Source organism: Dendrobates tinctorius, unplaced genomic scaffold (genome assembly GCF_039654945.1).
Source record: "Dendrobates tinctorius isolate UK_male_01 unplaced genomic scaffold, ASM3965494v1 ptg000323l, whole genome shotgun sequence".
NCBI classification, from domain to species: domain Eukaryota; kingdom Metazoa; phylum Chordata; class Amphibia; order Anura; family Dendrobatidae; genus Dendrobates; species Dendrobates tinctorius.
The window spans coordinates 442682-462078 of NW_027361990.1; the positions used below are offsets into that span (position 1 = coordinate 442682).

At 50.2% G+C, this 19397-nt stretch overlaps 1 protein-coding gene across 9 annotated transcripts in view; it reads right to left on the bottom strand.

Annotated features, from left to right (window-relative positions):
- Positions 1-19397, bottom strand: part of PPFIBP2 (PPFIA binding protein 2) — a 157294-nt gene that overhangs the window by 110570 nt on the left and 27327 nt on the right. Inside the window, exons 1-2 of one of the 9 annotated variants that reach the window (XM_073561620.1) lie at positions 7500-7598; positions 2062-2131 (exon numbers count right to left, since the gene is read on the bottom strand). The exons of 5 other annotated variants lie outside the window; for them this stretch is intronic. The gene's annotated coding sequence lies outside the window, so the exon portion shown is untranslated. Of the gene's footprint in view, positions 1-2061; positions 2132-7499; positions 7599-13723; positions 13805-19397 lie in introns of those variants that run through there. 3 more of the 9 variants (XM_073561621.1, XM_073561618.1, XM_073561623.1) reach the window with 3 other exon arrangements.

Sequence of the window (19397 nt, forward strand, 5' to 3'; positions counted from 1 at the left end):
TCAGGACCTAGGACTGAGCCATGAGGAACCTTGACAGTAAGAGGAGAGGACCTAGAACTGAGCCCTCAGGAACCTCAACAGTAAGAGGAGAGGACCTAGGACTGAGCCCGGAGGAACCCGACAGTAAGAGGAGGGGACCTAGAACTGAGCACTGAGGAACCCCAACAGTAAGAAGAGGGAACCTAGAACTGAGCCCTGAGGAACGCCAACAGTAAGAGGTTGGGACCTAGGACTGAGCCATTAGGAAACCCCATATTAAGGCCTGTTTCACACTTCCGTTTTTTCAAATCCGTCAAAATCCGTTGTTTTCCGTAAAAAAACGGATCCGCCATTTTTTGCAGGATCCGTTTTTTTTGTCCCATAGACTTCCATTACGGTTACCGCGGATCCGTCAAAAAAACGGATCCGTTTTAAAAAAAAACGGATCCGTTTGCATCAGTTTCCGTCAAAAAAACGGAAACGGATCCGTTTGGCGGACACAAAAACGGAAGTGTGAAACAGGCCTAAGTGGAGGTGACCTAGGAGGAGCCCTGAGGAACCCCAATAGTAAGGGGAAGAAGAAAGGAGTAAGAGCAGGAAAAGAGGTAGGAGGAGAACCAGGACAGAACTGTGTCCATGAGGCCAATAGAGCGGAGCATAGTGAGGAGGAGCTGAGGATCCACAGTGTCGAATGCTGCAGACAGATCCAGGAGATCAGCAGGGAGTAGAGAACATTAGATTTAGCTGTTAGTGGATCATTAGACACTTTAGTGAGGGCAGTTTTAGTAGAGTGTAAAGACCGAAAACCGGATTGTAGAGGGTCAAGAAAGAGAGTTATCTGAGAGATGGTGGCTCAGACGAGAGTGGACCAAGCATTACAGGAGTTTAGCGATAAATGGAAGATTAGAGACAGGTCTACAGTTAGCAGCACAGCTCTGGTCCACAGAAGGCATTTAAGCAAAAGGGTTATAGGACAGTACAAGAAGAAAGAAGAAAATTTGGCACCACTGCCGCCACCTTGATGTGCACTATAGTGCGGAAAAACATGTATAGCTACACTATATGAAAAAGAACAAAAGGGATGGCACTCACCGTTCTGAAGAAGTGAATTTATTTTCAGATAAAAAGCATAGGCTCAGGAGAGATGTGTGAACTGTGGACAACTGCCGTTTCACGCCAATTGCGCTTCAACGGGCAAAACGAGGTTAAATATTTTAGTTAGGTGGTGACAGTTGGGGAGAGGGACTGAAGGAGATGTGAGGAAATAGGGTCAGTAGGGCAGGTTGTAGGGCGACCAGAAACATGGAGCCGGGTCACTTCTTCTGTGACAGGCTCAAAGATGGAAAGTGATAGATTCGGGAGTGAAGGGGATCCAGGCTCTGAAAGGATTATGCAGAGATGTCCTGACAGATGTGGTTGATTTTTTTTGTAGGAAATCAGTGGCCGATCATCAGCGCTGGTGACCGGGGCCTGTACTTTTGGGCTCAGGAAGGTTTCAAAGAGTAATTTTGGATTGTTGGATAGTAATGTGATGAGGGCGGTGAAGTCACTTGTTTGGCCAGATGAAGAACAGTTATAAGTTTTGAGCATGAATTTATAGTGGATGAAGTCTTCTGCTGAAAGAAGACGCTCGGCCCCTGGTGCACCGCTGGAAAAAACACGTTTGCCATGTGCCACAGCTGCCACTGTCGGGGTCGGGTCGTTCTGCGTCTAGGGAGGAGATCGGAGCTAAAGATGAGTGTAGATTGTTCTAAAAGCTGCTGGGTATTGATGGCACGTAGGTCTCTGAATGTGCGGTAAGTGGGGATGTCCTGGATGCCACCGGTCACCACGAAAGCAGAGATCCACAGGTGTTGTCCTCTATCCATGGAGTATGCTGCCAACCAAAGATCTGAACATACAGCCAAGACAATGGCAGCTGGACATATGAATACGGCAAATGCGCTTTTGCTAAAAGAAACTTGTGCTTTCAGGAAGTCACAGAAACCAATGCAGTAGAGGCACCAAGCAATGAAATGGTCACCAACTCTGCTTGGAAAAATACAGCTATATATACAGTGGATAAACTCCAGAATGAGTTACCATTGATCAGTCAGTGAGCTTGTGCCCTGGTCTGTAACCCTTAGAACTCTTCTCCATCCTCTATGCATCACTGTACAAAGACAGAAGAATGAGTTACCAGTGATCAGTCAGTGAGCTCGTTCCCTGTTCGGTAATCCTGCTCTCTCTTCTCCATCCTCTATGCATCACTGTGCATAAACTGCAGAATCAGTTACCAGTGATCTGTCAGTGAGTTCGTTCCCTGGTCTGTAACCCTTAGATCTCTTCTCCATCCTCTATGTATCACTATACATAGGCAACAGAATGAGTTACCAGTAAATGAGTTTGATCTGATGGTCTATCATCTGGTCATTGATCATCTGGTTCACATGCAGGGAGATGAGGATTACAGACCAGAGAACAAGCTCACTGACAGATCACTTGTAACTCTTTCTGCCATGTACTTTCATACCTAGAAGATGAAGAAGACAAGTCTAAAATTACTAATAAAATCCGTATAAAAAATTCTTATTATTCTGTGAAAAATACAGGCACTTAATAATAAAAATAATTTCTTGCCGTACTGAAGCTGTGGGTAACAATGAGACAAGCACATTCAGTAAAGGCCGTCAGATCAGGATTCGGCCTGGCAGCTTTGCAGGCTCGTCCCCTGGATGATAAGATCCCGACATGAACCTGCGCCACAAATAGCTCTGAGCAGATGGACTTTTAATTGTAAGCGTGAAACCTCGGCCATGTTCACAATCAGCCGTCAGTGGTCACGAGGATACAGGTGGCAGCGTCTTCTACAACGCATGTCATTATAAGGGACGAGCTTCATGCTTGGCGGTAATTATACGCTGCGCTCTGGATAATTAATGACGGAGTCCTAGCACGAGGACATCACATCAGGTCCTCAATGAAAATGGAGCTTTTCCTGCATTGCTTCTAAAAATCTGCCAACAGCCCTCATTTCTGATATGGCACCAACATATTCCATAGCGCTGTACTGTGGTGGCCCTCAGTTACACAACAGGGCCAGATGGAGAACCTGGAGGAAAGTACAGTCTCCATGCAGACTTGCCCTTAGGCTCCTTCACCCGTCCTGGCGATTTCAGTACTGGTGAGATCCGTCGTCCATGTCAGTGCGCCAACCGTAAGGACTGATGTAACATCCGTGTGCTATCCGTGAGTCACATCAGCGTTACACGTACTGGCGCCTGGGAAAAGCAGTACAGTTTGCACTGATCCCAGGCGCCAGTTGCTGAAGGCAGCTCTCATCATTGTCGCCTGGTCTCCCTGAGATAAGTGCAACCAGGCAACAATGATGGGAGTTGAATTCAGCACCTGCTGTGTACATAGTGTATAAAATAATTATAAAAAAGGGCGTGGGTTTTTGAACCAGCAGAGGGAAAGCTGACCGCTGGGAGCCGATGTTAATATTCTGGGAAAAGGGACAATAGCCATAAATGTTGTTTAGCATTTACTGGTTAATATAATAGGAGACCCTCGAAAAATTTTGATGTGGGGTCAAAAACCAGAAAAAGCTAAACAGGCAGCTGCGGGCTAATATTAATAGCCTGGTAAGGGGGCAAGGATACTGGCACTCTCCCAGACTAACAACATCAGCTCTCAGACACCCAGACATGGCGCATCCATAAGATGAGTCAATTCTGGAGCTTAGCCTCCGCTAAGTGGTGTGGCAAGTGGGGTTTGGGGCTCATGTCAGCTGACATCAAGCCCAGTGGTTTATCATGGAGAGGCATCTATAAGACACCCCCTAATTACTAACCCCAAGTAAGTTTTGAAATAGTGCTAGAATAAAATCCTTTAAAAAAAAAAAAAAAAAAAAAAAAAAAAAAAAAAAAAATCGATAAACACCATATTCCTCCCCTGTCTGACGATAATCCACGTGTCCTACACTGTAATCCATCTTTGCTTCATCTGGATGCCTTGCTGAATGGTGGCATGATGCGACTGATCAGCCTGACATCCAGGAGACACAGAGCTGAGTGTCAGAGCACAGCTTTAGTGACCTGTGGTAATGTAATTGAGGTTACCGCAGGTCACTGAATCTGCGGTTCCCACGGGCAGCTTAATGAGATCACCGCTAGCACGGCTAAGCGTGTGAACAACTGACAGTGATTTATAGTCACCTCTCCATTACTAACCCCTGGGCTTGATGTCAACTGACAATACAAAGCTAACATCAACCCCAACCCTATCACTCCACTTGCCGCGGCACCAGCCCAATTGGGAAGAGCGAGGCTAAGTGCAAGATTTGGTGCATCTTATGGATGATGGATGCGCCATTCTGGGGTTGTTGAAGGTGACGCTATTAGCCTCGGAAGGGGGGCCAATATCTTTGGCCCCTTCGCAGGCTAATCTAAGAATTTAAAAAACTGGAGCCTGAATTTATAGGGGGACCCTAAGTCATTTTTTTTCTGGGGTTCCCCTGTAAACTAACCAGTAAAGACGAAGCAAACAGCTGTGAGCTGGTATTAATGGCCTGGGAACCTTTTTGGCATATTGGCCTCTCTCCCAAATTAGTAACATCAGTTCCCAGCTGTGGGCTTTCCCTCTGCTGGTTATCAAAATTACAAGGGAGCCCAAGCCAGTTATTAAAATTCTTTATTTTACACAAGAAGCACACAGCAGGGGGTGCTGAATGTAACTCCCATCATTGTCACCTGGTCGCATTGATCTCAGGGAGAGCAGATGACAATGATCAGAGATGTTTTCACCAGCCGGCACCTGGGAACAGCACAAACTGTACTTCTGCTTCCCAGGTGCCAGTACGTGTCACGCTGATGACACACGGATGTCATCCATGTGTCATCAGTGTGCGGCACGCATTTTGTCCGTGGTATGCACAAAAAACTGACATGTCTGTGGGTTTTTCACATACACACAACGAAAAATCTGGCATGTGCGCACCACCATTGAATACACTTCATATGGACATGAAAAATGGATGGGTGAAGGGGTCCTTAGTTGGATTTGAACCCAGGGCCCCAGGATTGCAAAAGCAGTGCTGCTGATCAAATAAGCTTCAGCCACTACAAAAGCCAATTGATCAGAATGGCTTGTGTAGAGGAGAACCTGCAACCATCAGATCATGTAATCGTTGCAGAGAGTGGACACATTTCACACAGCGGCCACTACAGGAAATATCCAGTACTACACAGAGTCCATTTTAATCAATGGTAGACAATGTAAAAAGTGGATGTGTGGAGTCCTCCAGCGCAGCACTGGTTAATAGTTTAACCCCTTAGTGATACAACCATTTTTCATTTTGTTTTGACATAGCCATATGAGGTTCTGCTACTTTGTGGGCAGAGTTGAAGTTTTGAATGACAAGATTCATTTCACCATATAATGGATACGAGAATACGAGAAAGAAAAAGAACATTCCAGTTTGTAAAAAAAAAAAAAAAAAAAAAATGGCTTGTGTCACCACTTTTAGAGACCTGTTACTTTTAGCTTTTCCATCCATGGAACCGTATAAGGCTGGTATCACATTAGCGTTTTTGTGCGCAACGCATTGTGCGTATGCGTACCTATGTTTAACATGGCGTACGCATGGTCTTGCGTTTGCATGCGTTTGTCTGTGTTTTCGTGCGCATGCGTTTTTTCCCAATCTCCAGTGGATCTCAGCCCCTGGCTGTATAACACAGTGCGAGGGGCTTAGGCTGACGAAGACCCCGTGCTGAGGCTGAAACGGGTTGCACTATCATAGCCTACTGCAAATAAACGTATATTATACCATCCACGCGGACCACCAAACTCACAGCTCCACACGGTGATGATCAATGGCCAAGGATATTTCCCGAACCTCCCTGGATCCACTGTTCAGGTTCCTTACTTTCATGTGGAGGAAATGGTGACCGGGACACGACAGCGCTCCGCAGCATATACACCGTTATATGGCGTTGGGCAGGGCAACACCTCACGGTGACCATATGGCGGTTCTTTATCTCTGAGCTATCACAGAAGGAAGCGCCATCTCCTGCTTTTTTCTTCTACAGACTGCTGTTATAGGGGGCTCAAGAATAGCCATCCAGACAGTTATAGGGGGGCCCCAGACTACACATCCAGACTGCTGTTATAGGGGGGCTCCAGACTACACATCCAGACAGTTGTTATAGGGGGCTCAAGAATACCCATCCAGACAGTTATAGGAGGCTCCAGACTACACATCCAGACAGTTGTTTTAGAGGGGATCCAGACTACACATCCAGACTGCTGTTATAGGGGGCTCCAGAATACCCATCCAGACAGTTATAGGGGGCTCCAGACTACACATCCAGACCGCTGTTATAGGGGCTCCAGAATACCCATCCAGACAGTTGTTATAGCGGGCCCAAGAATACCCATCCAGACAGTTATAGGGGGGCTCCAGACAACACATCCAGACAGTTGTTTGAGAGGGGATCCAGATTACACATCCAGACTGCTGTTATAGGGGGCTCCAGAATACCCATCCAGACAGTTATAGGGGGTTCCTGACCACACATCCAGACTGCTGTTATTGGGGGGGGGGGGAGCTCCAGACTGCAAATCCACACTGCTGTTATAGGGGGCTCCAGACTGCACATCCAGACTGCTGTTATAGGGGGGTCTCCAGACTGCTGTTATAGGGGGGCTCCAGACTACACGTCCAAACTGCTGCTATAGGGGGCGCTCTAAGCTGCTTCTTTACATCCAACCAGAATGAAGGATTTCTTTCCCATTCCTAATGTTACGGTTGAGATTGGGCGGACAATATAATCTTCTCTCAGGTCTCTAATCCATAGTAAGAAATGCCATCGTCAGTGTAAGCTTTGCTTTCATCATCGGATAAAGCCTGCAGCTAATGAATCTATAGGAACCTTGCAAAGAAATAATGAATAAGTGATTCACTGAGCACGACAAGGGTGGATGTGATGGCGTTTATTAGCAGACATGGTACCGGCCCAACTCCTTGCCTCGTCCTACCAGTTTTGTCAGGTTTAACCCTTCCGGCTCTTAGGCACTCTTCACTATTTTGCAGACAGATTTTAACATGGTTTCTTAGAAATACAAAGACCCCCGAGCCCCTTACGTTTAAAGACAGGGCTGCATTGTACTGCACAATAACCAGGAAGCCTGCAGAAACTTTTTATCACTTTTGGATACAATGTTGCAAATGAAAAGTTTTCAGCTAAATATAAAACAAACAAAACAACAACAAAACAAACAAAAGTGAGAACTTTGTAGCAAATACTGTGTATGAAGCAGACATTGGGATGACAGTGATATTATGGGGGGATTGATTGGTAAGAGGGGCAGCGAGCTGACACCAGACATCATGACACAAGACAGTGCAACCTCGTCTCACAAGTCACAACACATGATACTAAACTTCTGTCCAAGTTATTTCTTTGCAAAACAATGCAGACCCCGAACAAATGACAAATTCAGCTCTACTACAAAGCCAGCACATTATCCAGAGAACCTACCTTATCCTCCGACTCCTGTATCCCAGCCTTTCCCTGTATATTCTGTGAAGTCGTCTATGTAATCACATCACGCTGCTGACTCTGAAGCTAATGAGAAGCCTTGGGAGAGGGAACACCAGAAGCACATGAGTGCAATAATGCTGAGCAGTGCCCAGGACAAACAAGAACATCCACAATGTGATCACTAAATGCTCAAGTTCAGCCTCTTCTCTGCTGACTAACAAGGAAGTGCATGGAGACATCTCTGCAGCTCCTGCGCTCTGCCCCATCTCCAGCAAGTCCAAGTTCAAAGAGTTATATTAAAGGAACCTTGATGGGATTTTCTGTAGGATGACAGGAGATTGGGGCTTAATCATACTAGGTGCAGGGACTGCAATCGCACCCGGGCCCTGGAGACCAGAGGACACAAAAGGTCCCTCTTCACCATATGAAAAGACCATTACTATTAAGGATCTATGCTAGTTGGGGGTCTGGAGGAAGATTTTGCAATGGGGTCCACAAGCTTCAAGTTTCACCACCGACAGGAGAGGTTGTAATTTACAGGTGGGTTGTGTTCAAAACAATCGCAAGAAAAAGAGACGTTAACTTAAAATGCAACGATTCACATGTTACACAAGTGGAGGGAGCAGCGCAGACCTAAAGGTGGTCCCACGAGGCCCGACCGCTAGCTCTCCTGCCCCCCACATAGGCAGGCTTGCTCACACGCTCATGGGTGGACAGTGGGGGTGATGTCAGGTCTTCTGGGCGCAATTTATTTCCCATGGGATCAATGGATCGGCAGTTGGCATCTAACATTCCCGACCCTTCTGCTCCCCAATATCTGCCATCAGGGAGAATCCAAAACACAACCACAAACATTAGATGACCAATCAGTCCCACTGATGAGCCGACTTTCATCGGGGTCAGTTTCATACATGTGTGTTACAAATGCACGTTCTGGCTCAACTTCAGGTCCAATGACCGGATCCGGATAACCTCACAGATCCCGCAGTTGGGTCACAACTTGCATCTGTAATAAGAAGGCACAGAAGAGTCCAGAATAAACACAACTGAAACCAGTCTTAGATGTCGGCCAAACAGTTGTTCAGTTACCATCGATTCTTACTGACCCCATACACGTGTACAGTCAGCGCATGTGTTCTCAATGGAGAGGGAGCAAGCCATTGTTGGACTCCTCCTCTGTCCTTTTCCAGCCCCATTGTCGCTTCCAGACTCCTCTACCTTGCCCTCCAGACTCTTCTGTCCTCCTCCAGATTCCTCTGTTCCCTTCCCCTCTCCAGACTCCTCTGTCCTTCTCCTCTTCCCTCCAGACTCCTCTGTCCCATTCCCCCTACATTCCTCTGTCCTTCTCCTCCTCCCTCCAGACTCCTTTGTCCTCCTCCAGATTCCTCTGTTCCCTTCCCCTCTCCAGACTCCTCTGTCCCATTCCCCCTACACTCCTCTGTCCTTCTCCTCCTCCCTCCAGACTCCTTTGTCTTCCTCCATATTCCTCTGTTCCCTTCCCCTCTCCAGACTCCTCTGTCCCATTCCCCCTACATTCCTCTGTCCTTCTCCTCCTCCCTCCAGACTCCTCTGTCCCATTCCCCTACATTCCTCTGTCCTTCTCCTCCTCCCTCCAGACTCCTCTGTCTTCCTCCATATTCCTCTGTTCCCTTCCCCTCTCCAGACTCCTCTGTCCCATTCCCCCTACATTCCTCTGTCCTTCTCCTCCTCCCTCCAGACTCCTCTGTCCTTTTCCTCTTCCTCCCTCCAGACTCCATATAACATCTCAGTAATAAGACATCTGTGAGATCGAGAGTCATCAGATTGTCCCGGGGGGGGGTCAGTGGGTGGTGGCAGGGGGGGGGTCTCGGAGCTCTAAATTACTTTAATACAGATTCCTATATCTCAGGATCCTCCCTCAGTTGGGTCCTACAAGACTTTGGGGGACCTGGCATGACTGGGACTCACACTACTAGCCCATCGAGTTCAGTGGTCAAGCTTCAGTCGGAGCTCTGAACACTGCAGGGTTCCTCCTGAATTTCAGACGGTCGATGGAGGATCTCAGCAGCGGCACACCCTGTGATCTCTTTTTTGTAAAAGTTCTTTCCATCATAAAGTCATTGTCCATGTGTTCGCTATCTCTTCGGCACCGTCACAGAATTATTACACCATTCCTGGGTTTCTGATCTCCCCATGCCCCAAAAAGAAATCCTTAATTTTGTAGTATATAATAGTTTTATAAGTGAGTTTTTCTTTGGAAAAATTGGATAAAAATGACTTCACAATATATGAGGTTGTGTGTTTCGATGTGCACATAAGAGGAGCATTAATATCAAAAGTATGTAAAGCACAATTCAGCTTTGAGGCCTCCAAGACCACAGAGTAGATGAGGAAGGATCGGTCATCGTTACGTGTCCAGGACGAGCTCCGCCGGCTGCAGCAGGAGCCTCCCCCCACTGCCCCGTCTGCAGGTGGAAAGAGATGACAAAGCTCTGCCTTCGCTTTTGGCTGAAGCCAACCACGGGAGGTTGAACCTTGTGTTCTCTGCAGGATTTCCTCAGGACCGAGCCGTTTCTGGACTGTGCAGACTAAAGATCAGTGCGGGCCACTTCATCCTTTTCTTCTTTAGTTCACCCATTACTTTGTAGCCTCAGTTTACCACTTTACATCTCCAGGAAAACACGGACGCCACAGACTGTGACTGCAGCTCCATGACGGCCATAAACCATGATGGCGTGGACATTTGTCGTTTTATGTTTATACCGAGCGGCCCCAAACTCTCCGTCATCGCTAATGACCCTGGAGAACAACTCCATCTTGTCAGATTTAGGAGATAAACACATGAAAGCCTCTTTACATTTCTGGCTGATGCTTCATCTGAGCAGAGCAATAGTTATACAAGATGTTACTAAATTAAGTATTGGTAATTGTCTGTAATAACGTTCATTAGATGATCCGCGCGGCGATTATTGCCGCCATATGCATCTGAAGTAATACTGAGGGAGCCCAGCGAGCTGACGCATCCATCCTCCGTCATGAAGGTCTATATCAGAACATGAGTACACTGGATGTCTATAGAAATGGCCCACGTAGCCAAACAGAGCATCGGGATAGTCTACGACAGGACCTCTGGGTCTTCGGGAAGTTCAGAGATGAGGTCCACCACATGCAACCAGAGGCAAAAAAGGACAGCACGGGGATACAAGCTCTGATCTGTGCATCCATAGCTTCCTATTTACCCAAGAGAGGCAAAAAGAGTCAACCTTTGGTCTCCATCAGACAAGTAGGCATAATGGCGATTGGCATGGCATCATGGTCATTTTGGAAAGACCACTGGAAAAAAAATATTCCCCAAACAGTATGGTGGAAGAGGAAGAGAGAGGGAGGACAGACGAGTCTAAGGAAGGAGGAGGACAGAGGAGGGAGGGAGGACACAGGGGACTGGAAGAGGGAGGACAAAGGAGGGAGGACAGAGGGGTCTGCAGTAGGAGGAAGATGGAAGGATGACAGAGGAGTCTGGTGGAGGAAGATGGAGGGAAGAGAGAGGAGTCTGGAGGAGGAGGAAAATGGAGGGAGGACAGGAGGAGTCTGGAGGAGGAGGAAAATGGAGGGAGGACAGAGGAGCCTGGAGAAGGAGGAAGATGGAGGGAGGACAGAGGAGCCTGGAGAAGGAGGAAGATGGAGGGAGGACAGAGGAGCCTGGAGAAGGAGGAAGATGGAGGGAGGACAGAGGAGCCTGGAGAAGGAGGAAGATGGAAGGAGGACAGAGGAGCCTGGAGAAGGAGGAAGATGGAGGGAGGACAGAGGAGCCTGGAGAAGGAGGAAGATGGAGAGAGGACAGAGGAGCCTGGAGAAGGAGGAAGATGAAGGGAGGACAGAGGAGCCTGGAGGAGGAGGAAGATGGAGGGAGGACAGAGGAGCCAGGAGGAGGAAGATGGAGAGAGGACAGAGGATTCTGGAGGAGGAAGATGGAGGGAGGACAGATGAGTCTGAGAAGGAGGAAGATGGAGGGAGGACAGATGAGTCTGAGAAAGAAGGAGGACAAAGGAAGGAGGGAGGACAGAGGGGTCTGGAGGGAGGGAGTCTGGAGGAGGAAGATGGAGGGACTACAGATGAGTCTAGAGGAGGAAGATGGAGGGAGGACAGGAGTTTGGAGGAGGATGAAGATGGAGGGAGGACAGAGGAGTCTGGAAGAGAAGGAAGATGGAGGGAGGCAGAGAAGTCTGGAGGAGGAGAAGGAAGATGGAGGGAGGACAGAGGAGTCTGGAGGAGAAGGAAGATGGAGGGAGGGTAGAGAAGTCCGGCGGTCCAACTTCGATTTATACAGAACATATTATATTCACACGGGTCAACGTTATTTGTAGATAACCAGAAGACCCTAAGAAAGTCCAAAGATCCTTCCAAATAGATTGGACTTTTTGGAAGTGTTGTTGCATCCGGCTTTGGCCTCGGGATCCTCTGATGGGCCAGTTTGACCCTGGTAGGAACTAATGGACCAGAATCTGTAGAATATTTACAATACTCAGTGCTGATTAGGAGGAAACGTCCTTCTGCGAGGTTACTCTCATACCCAAGATTCCTCAGTTGCCCCCAGGCTTGGGGCCATTAATGTCCCAGAGGTCGTGTAGATAGGCGCTGGAATGTTCCCTGGACGGCGTCACAGAAGCAAACACAGGACTTATCAGTAGAGACTAATGACATTGTGGGGCGGCCACTGATGAACCGCGTGTAAACAACCGTGGCTAAATCCCCGAGAGCGGCGGCCGCTCAGAATACACGCTGACAACATCCATCAGATCACATCCATTATATGCCAAATGCTCAAATTCAAGATAAAAAAAAATTATCCAGTTCAGCTGAACATTATTTATAGCGGCAATTACACGGAGCAGGAATCAGCACAACTACCGCCATCATTCGTCCTGAATTCTGGCTACTCAGATCAATCACCAGCCAAATACAACATGAATGAACCGAGGCCCCACACACAGGAGCCAAAACGGCCGCTATCAACCTAAACGTTCGCTCATCGGGTGAAATTCTGGGATTCAAAAATTCTGAACTTTCTAAAAAATAAAACAAAAATGAAATAAATAAAAAACTAATAATGATTTTGTTTTTGTGATTATTGTCTCAGACCCATCGTTTCTTTTCCCATCGCTGGAGCTGTATCTGGGCTTGTTTCTTGCATGACTCGTTGTACTATGTATTACTTTTGGTGCATGTCTTTTTTACCACTTTTTTATATTTATAGATTTTCGGGGGAGGTGTGATTTATCGCGATTGAAAAACGGCAATTGTGACGTTTCAACCCTTCTTTACAGCATTTACCATAAGGGTTAAATAATTTCACATTCTGATGGATCGGACTTTTATGGACAATATTCAATCTGCTTTTTTTTTATCAATTTATTTGTAAATAGGAAGAATGGGCAAATCAAACTTTTATGTTGTTTTTAAATAGTTTTAAAAACTTTTTTTTTCTTTTATAGTCATTGATTCAGCAATCGTTTGTCCGCTCGACCCGTATCCTGTAAAATCTCTCACCATAGGAGGACAAAGATGGCCACGATGGAGAGGGGGAGATGGCAGCCAGAACGGTGGCGGGATACAATTTCTCCACTTAAATTCCGCTGTCAGAGACTAAAAATGATCCCAACTACTTCCAGTGGCTGCGGATAGCGGCAGGCGCTGGCTGTATAACACAGCCGACACCCTGGTGTATGAAGCAGAGTCAGATTACCCTATACCCACACACCAGACATGAGCCATACATGAGGAATATCAGGAAGAGGTTAATCATAGATATGCTGAACGCATGGTTGACACTAGCAATCATATAAACATTGCTATGGACATGTGACCACTGCAAGCAATCACTGGCTGCAGCGGTGACACGCCAGCTACCAATGTGGCTACTAACTGGATGCAGATGTCACATGCCATCTGCACACAGTCGAATAACATTAATGTGATCTGAGCTGCAGTACCGAGAGCGGCCACTAGAGAGTGTGCAAAGCCGCAGCAGCTCAGCTCCATACACCATGTAGTGGCCATTCTCGGTACTGCAGTTCAGATCATATTCACTTGTTGACTTATTTCAAAGGGAATGTGTCATCAGAAAAGAAGCCATTGTTTAAATCAGATTTTAATGTCACATGAATTTTTTAAAATTGGTTGCCAATATTTTCCCCCCTCCCATCATGTCACAATCTGTATTAAAAACATATAAAAAAGGAAACCTTGCAATTTTCACACTGGCCACCAGGGCGGCACACTGTCACAACGGTCGGATAGGATCTTAGGGGGGAGGTATCCAGCGCCTGTAAGAGAGAACAGTGCAGGAAATATGCAGTTACCATATGGTGGCGTTATGTGGGCGGTATGATCTTGCCAGTATATGGCGGTATTATATACGGGTGTTAGATTGCAGCACTTATATAGAAATACTTTAGTGATGAGAATTCCAAATCCACAGATTTCTTATAAATACTTGTCCTTGTCGCTCCACTGATTTCTTTTTAACCTCAAAAGTTCTTGTTTTTTCAGCAAATTCCTCAGTCTCAAAATTCTTTAGGTATTACCTACAGAAAATCCAAGGTGGAGGTGCGCCGCTGACATCCAGACAATCGCCCAGGGCTCCCACTTGGCGGGGGGCTCCCGAGGTTTGGAATACTAGAAGAGTACGATGACCACCCTATTGGGGTGTTATCTTCTGGGCTTTTTAGGTCGTATTTGGTAACTGCATATTTTTGAGGAATTATTTGGCAACATTCACTTGGCACTATATGGCGGTCTTATAGATAGACTGTATTACATTAGCACTATGTTGTGGTATTACATGAGTTACTATTGTTACCAGTTAGTACTATGTGGCGGTATACTGACAGTGGAGATATATCGCTAGTATTTTACTCACTTATATAGCATCGTATTCAGACACCATCAGCATCGGGGCTGACACTCTACACCCCTACCAGACGGTCTGCGGAGAACCCAGAGGAACCCATGAAACACGGGGACAACATACAACTATACAGCGGGGAGCAGAGGACCGACAGCGCGCAGAGACGCCCCAACAGAGCGCAGAGACGCCCCAACAGAGCGCAGAGACGCCCCAACAGAGCGCAGACGCCCTCACAGCGCGCAGAGACGCCCCAACAGAGCGCAGAGACGCCCCAACAGAGCGCAGAGACGCCCCAACAGAGCGCAGACGCCCTCACAGCGCGCAGAGACGCCCCAACAGAGCGCAGACACCCTCACAGCGCGCAGAGACGCCCCCACAGAGCACAGAGACGCCCTCACAGCGCGCAGAGACGCCCCAACAGAGCGCAGACGCCCTCACAGCGCGCAGAGACGCCCCGACAGAGCGCAGAGACGCCCCGACAGAGCGCAGAGACGCCCCGACAGAGCGCAGAGACGCCCCGACAGAGCGCAGACGCCCTCACAGCGCGCAGAGACGCCCCAACAGAGCGCAGGGACGCCCTCACAGCGCGCAGGGACGCCCTCACAGCGCGCAGAGACGCCCCCACAGAGCGCAGAGACGCCCTCACAGCACGCAGAGACGCCCTCACAGAGCGCAGACACCCTCACAGCGCGCAGAGACACCCCAACAGAGCGCAGAGATGCTCCGACAGAGCGCAGAGACGCCCTCACAGCGCGCAGAGACGCCCCAACAGAGCACAGGGACGCCCTCACAGCGCGCAGACGCCCCCACAGAGCGCAGAGACGCCCTCACAGCGCACAGAGACACCCCGACAGAGCGCAGACGCCCCCACAGCGTGCAGAGACGCTCCGACAGCATGCAGAGACGCCCCGACAGAGCGCAGAGACACCCAGACAGAGCGCAGAGACGCCCTCACAGCGCGCAGAGACGCCCTCACAGCGCGCAGACGCCCCGACAGAGAGCAGAGACGCCCGACAGAGAACAGAGACGCCCCGACAGAGAACAGAGACGCCCCGACAAAGAACAGAGACGCCCCGACAGAGAACAGAGACGCCCCGACAGAGAACAGAGACGCCCCGACAGAGAACAGAGACGCCCCGACAGAGAACAGAGACGCCCCGACAGAGAACAGAGACGCCCCGACAGAGAACAGAGACGCCCCGACAGAGAACAGAGACGCCCCGACAGAGAACAGAGACGCCCCGACAGAGAACAGAGACGACCCGACAGAGAACAGAGACGACCCGACAGAGCGCAGAGACGCCCCAACAGAGCGCAGAGACGCCCCCACAGAGCGCAGAGACGCCCCCACAGTGCGCAGAGACGCCCCAACAGAGCGCAGAGACGCCCTCACAGCGACGCCCTCACAGCGTGCAGAGACGCCCCGACAGAGCGCAGAGACGCCCCGACAGAGCGCAGAGACGCCCCGACAGAGCGCAGAGACGCCCCGACAGAGCGCAGAGACGCCCCGACAGAGCGCAGAGACGCCCCGACAGAGCGCAGAAACGCCCCGACAGAGCACAGAAATGCCCCCACAGCACACAGAAACGCCCTCACAGCGCGCAGAGACGCCCTCACAGCACGCAGAGACGCCCCGACAGAGCGCAGAGACGCCCTCACAGCGCGCAGAAACGCCCTCACAGCGCGCAGAAACGCCCCCACAGCGTGCAGAGACGCCTCCACAGCGCAAAGAGACGCCCTGACAGAGCGCAGAGACGCCCTCACAGCAAGCAGAGACGCCCCAACAGAGCGCAGAGACGCTCCAACAGAGCGCAGAGACGCCCTCACAGCACGCAGAGACGCCCCAACAGAGCGCAGAGACGCTCCAACAGAGCGCAGAGACGCCCTTCACAGAGCGCAGACGCCCTCACAGCACGCAGAGACGCCACCACACAGCGCAGACGCCCCACAGAGCGCAGAGACGCCCCGACAGCCCGCAGAGACGCCCCGACAGCCCGCAGAGACGCCCCGACAGCCCGCAGAGACGCCCCGACAGCCCGCAGAGACGCCCCGACAGCCCGCAGAGACGCCCCGACAGCCCGCAGAGACGCCCCGACAGCCCGCAGAGACGCCCCGACAGCCCGCAGAGACGCCCCGACAGCCCGCAGAGACGCCCCGACAGCCCGCAGAGACGCCCCGACAGCCCGCAGAGACGCCCCGACAGCCCGCAGAGATGCCCCGACAGCCTGCAGAGATGCCCCGACAGCACACTTTTGAGCCCATTTTGAAAAGGATTAAATCACGGATTTAGCACTACATAGACCCGGAGAACGACTGATTAGGCAGGAATGGACTTGCGGTTCCCTGCCCGATGCTGCAGAAGAAGCTTCCTAAGCTCCATTATTACAGTGTCTGTTTATTTGCTGCATATTATTTAGGGACTATAAATCCGGTATTATATGGGCAGTATCATCACGGCACTACATGGCGGTAGACTGTGTGCTTATTATGTTTGCACTATATTTTGAAGGTCATTTTCTGCACTACGAGGCAGTATAACTCTAATAATAAGTTGCCCAAAGTTATGACAACATCTAATGGTAAAAGGGGATCAGAACTTGCTTCTCTAGGGCAACAATTTCTATAAAACCATCTCTGGAGGCACCAGTAATTTTGTATTTGAAAAGCCGATCTCACTGTGGGTATAATGGCACCACAGTGTGCCACGGCTCCTGTGGGGAATAATGGCACCATAGTGCACCACGGCTCCTGTGGGGTATAATGGCACCATAGTGCGCCACGGCTCCTGTGGGGAATAATGGCACCACAGCTCCTGTGGGGTATAATGGCACCATAGTGCACCACGACTCCTGTGGGGTATAATGGCACCATAGTGCACCACAGCTCCTGTGGGTATAATGGCACCACAGTGTGCCACGGCTCTTGTGGGGTATAATGACATCATAGTGCGCCACGGCTCCTGTGGGGTATAATGGCACCATAGTGCAACACGGCTCCTGTGGGTATAATGGCACCACAGTGCGCCACGGCTCCTGTGGGGTATAATGGCATCATAGTGCACCACGGCTCCTGTGGGGTATAATGGCACCATAGTGCACCACAGCTCCTGTGGGGTATAATGGCACCATATTGCGCCACGGCTCCTGTGGGGAATAATGGCACCATAGTGCACCACGGCTCCTGTGGGTATAATGGCACCATAGTGCGCCACGGCTCCTGTGGGGAATAATGGCACCATAGTGCACCACGGCTCCTGTGGGGTATAATGGCACCATAGTGCACCATGGCTCCTGTGGGTATAATGGCACCACAGTGTGCCACGGCTCCTGTGGGGTATAATGGCATCATAGTGCACCACGGCTCCTCTGGGGAATAATGGCACCATAGTGCACCACGGCTCCTGTGGGTATAATGGCACCATAGTGTGCCACGGCTCCTATGGGGTATAATGGCACCATAGTGTGCCAAAGCTCCTGTGGGGTACAATGGCACAATAGTGCGCTACAGCTCCTGTGGGTATAATGGCATCATAGTGCACCACGGCTCCTGTGGGAAATAATGGCACCATAGTGCGCCACGGCTCCTGTGGGTATAATGGCACCATAGTGCGCCACGGCTCCTGTGGGGAATAATGGCACCACAGCTCCTGTGGGGTATAATGGCACCATAGTGCACCACGGCTCCTGTGGGGAATAATGGCACCATAGTGCGCAACAGCTCCTGTGGGTATAATGGCACCATAGTGCACCACGGCTCCTGTGGGGTATAATGGCACCACAGTGCGCCACGGCTCCTGTGGGGAATAATGGAACCACAGTGCGCCACGGCTCCTGTGGGGAATAATGGCACCACAGTGCGCCACGGCTCCTGTGGGGAATAATGGCACCATAGTGCACCACGGCTCCTGTGGGGTATAATGGCACCATAGTGCGCCACGGCTCCTGTGGGGAATAATGGCACCATAGTGCGCCACGGCTCCTGTGGGTATAATGGCACCATAGTGCGCCACGGCTCCTGTGGGGAATAATGGCACCACAGCTCCTGTGGGGTATAATGGCACCATAGTGCACCACGGCTCCTGTGGGTATAATGGCACCACAGTGTGCCACGGCTCCTGTGGGGTATAATGGCACCATAGTGCACCACAGCTCCTGTGGGTATAATGGCACCATAGTGTGCCACGGCTCCTGTGGGGTATAATGGCACCATAGTGCGCCACGGCTCCTGTGGGGAATAATGGCACCATAGTGTGCCACGGCTCGTGTGGGGAATAATGGCACCACAGCTCCTGTGGGGTATAATGGCACCATAGTGCACCACAGCTCCTGTGGGTATAATGGCACCATAGTGCGCCACGGCTCCTGTGGGGAATAATGGCCCCACAGCTCCTGTGGGGTATAATGGCACCATAGTGCACCACGGCTCCTGTGGGTATAATGGCACCATAGTGCGTCACGGCTCCTGTGGGGTATAATGGCACCATAGTGCGCCACGGCTCCTGTGGGGAATAATGGCACCATAGTGCGCCACGGCTCCTGTGGGGAATAATGGCAGCACAGCTCCTGTGGGTATAATGGCACCATAGTGCGCCACGGCTCCTGTGGGGAATAATGGCACCACAGTGTGACACGGCTCCTGTGGGGAATAATGGCACCACAGTGCGCCACGGCTCCTGTGGGTATAATGGCACCATAGTGTGCCACGGCTCCTGTGGGGTATAATGGCACCATAGTGTGCCACGGCTCCTGTGGGGTACAATGGCACAATAGTGCGCTACAGCTCCTGTGGGTATAATGGCATCATAGTGCACCACGGCTCCTGTGGGAAATAATGTCACCATAGTGCGCCACGGCTCCTGTGGGTATAATGGCACCATAGTGCGCCACGGCTCCTGTGGGTATAATGGCACCATAGTGCACCACGGCTCCTGTGGGTATAATGGCACCATAGTGCACCACGGCTCCTGTGGGGAATAATGGCACCATAGTGCGCCACGGCTCCTGTGGGGA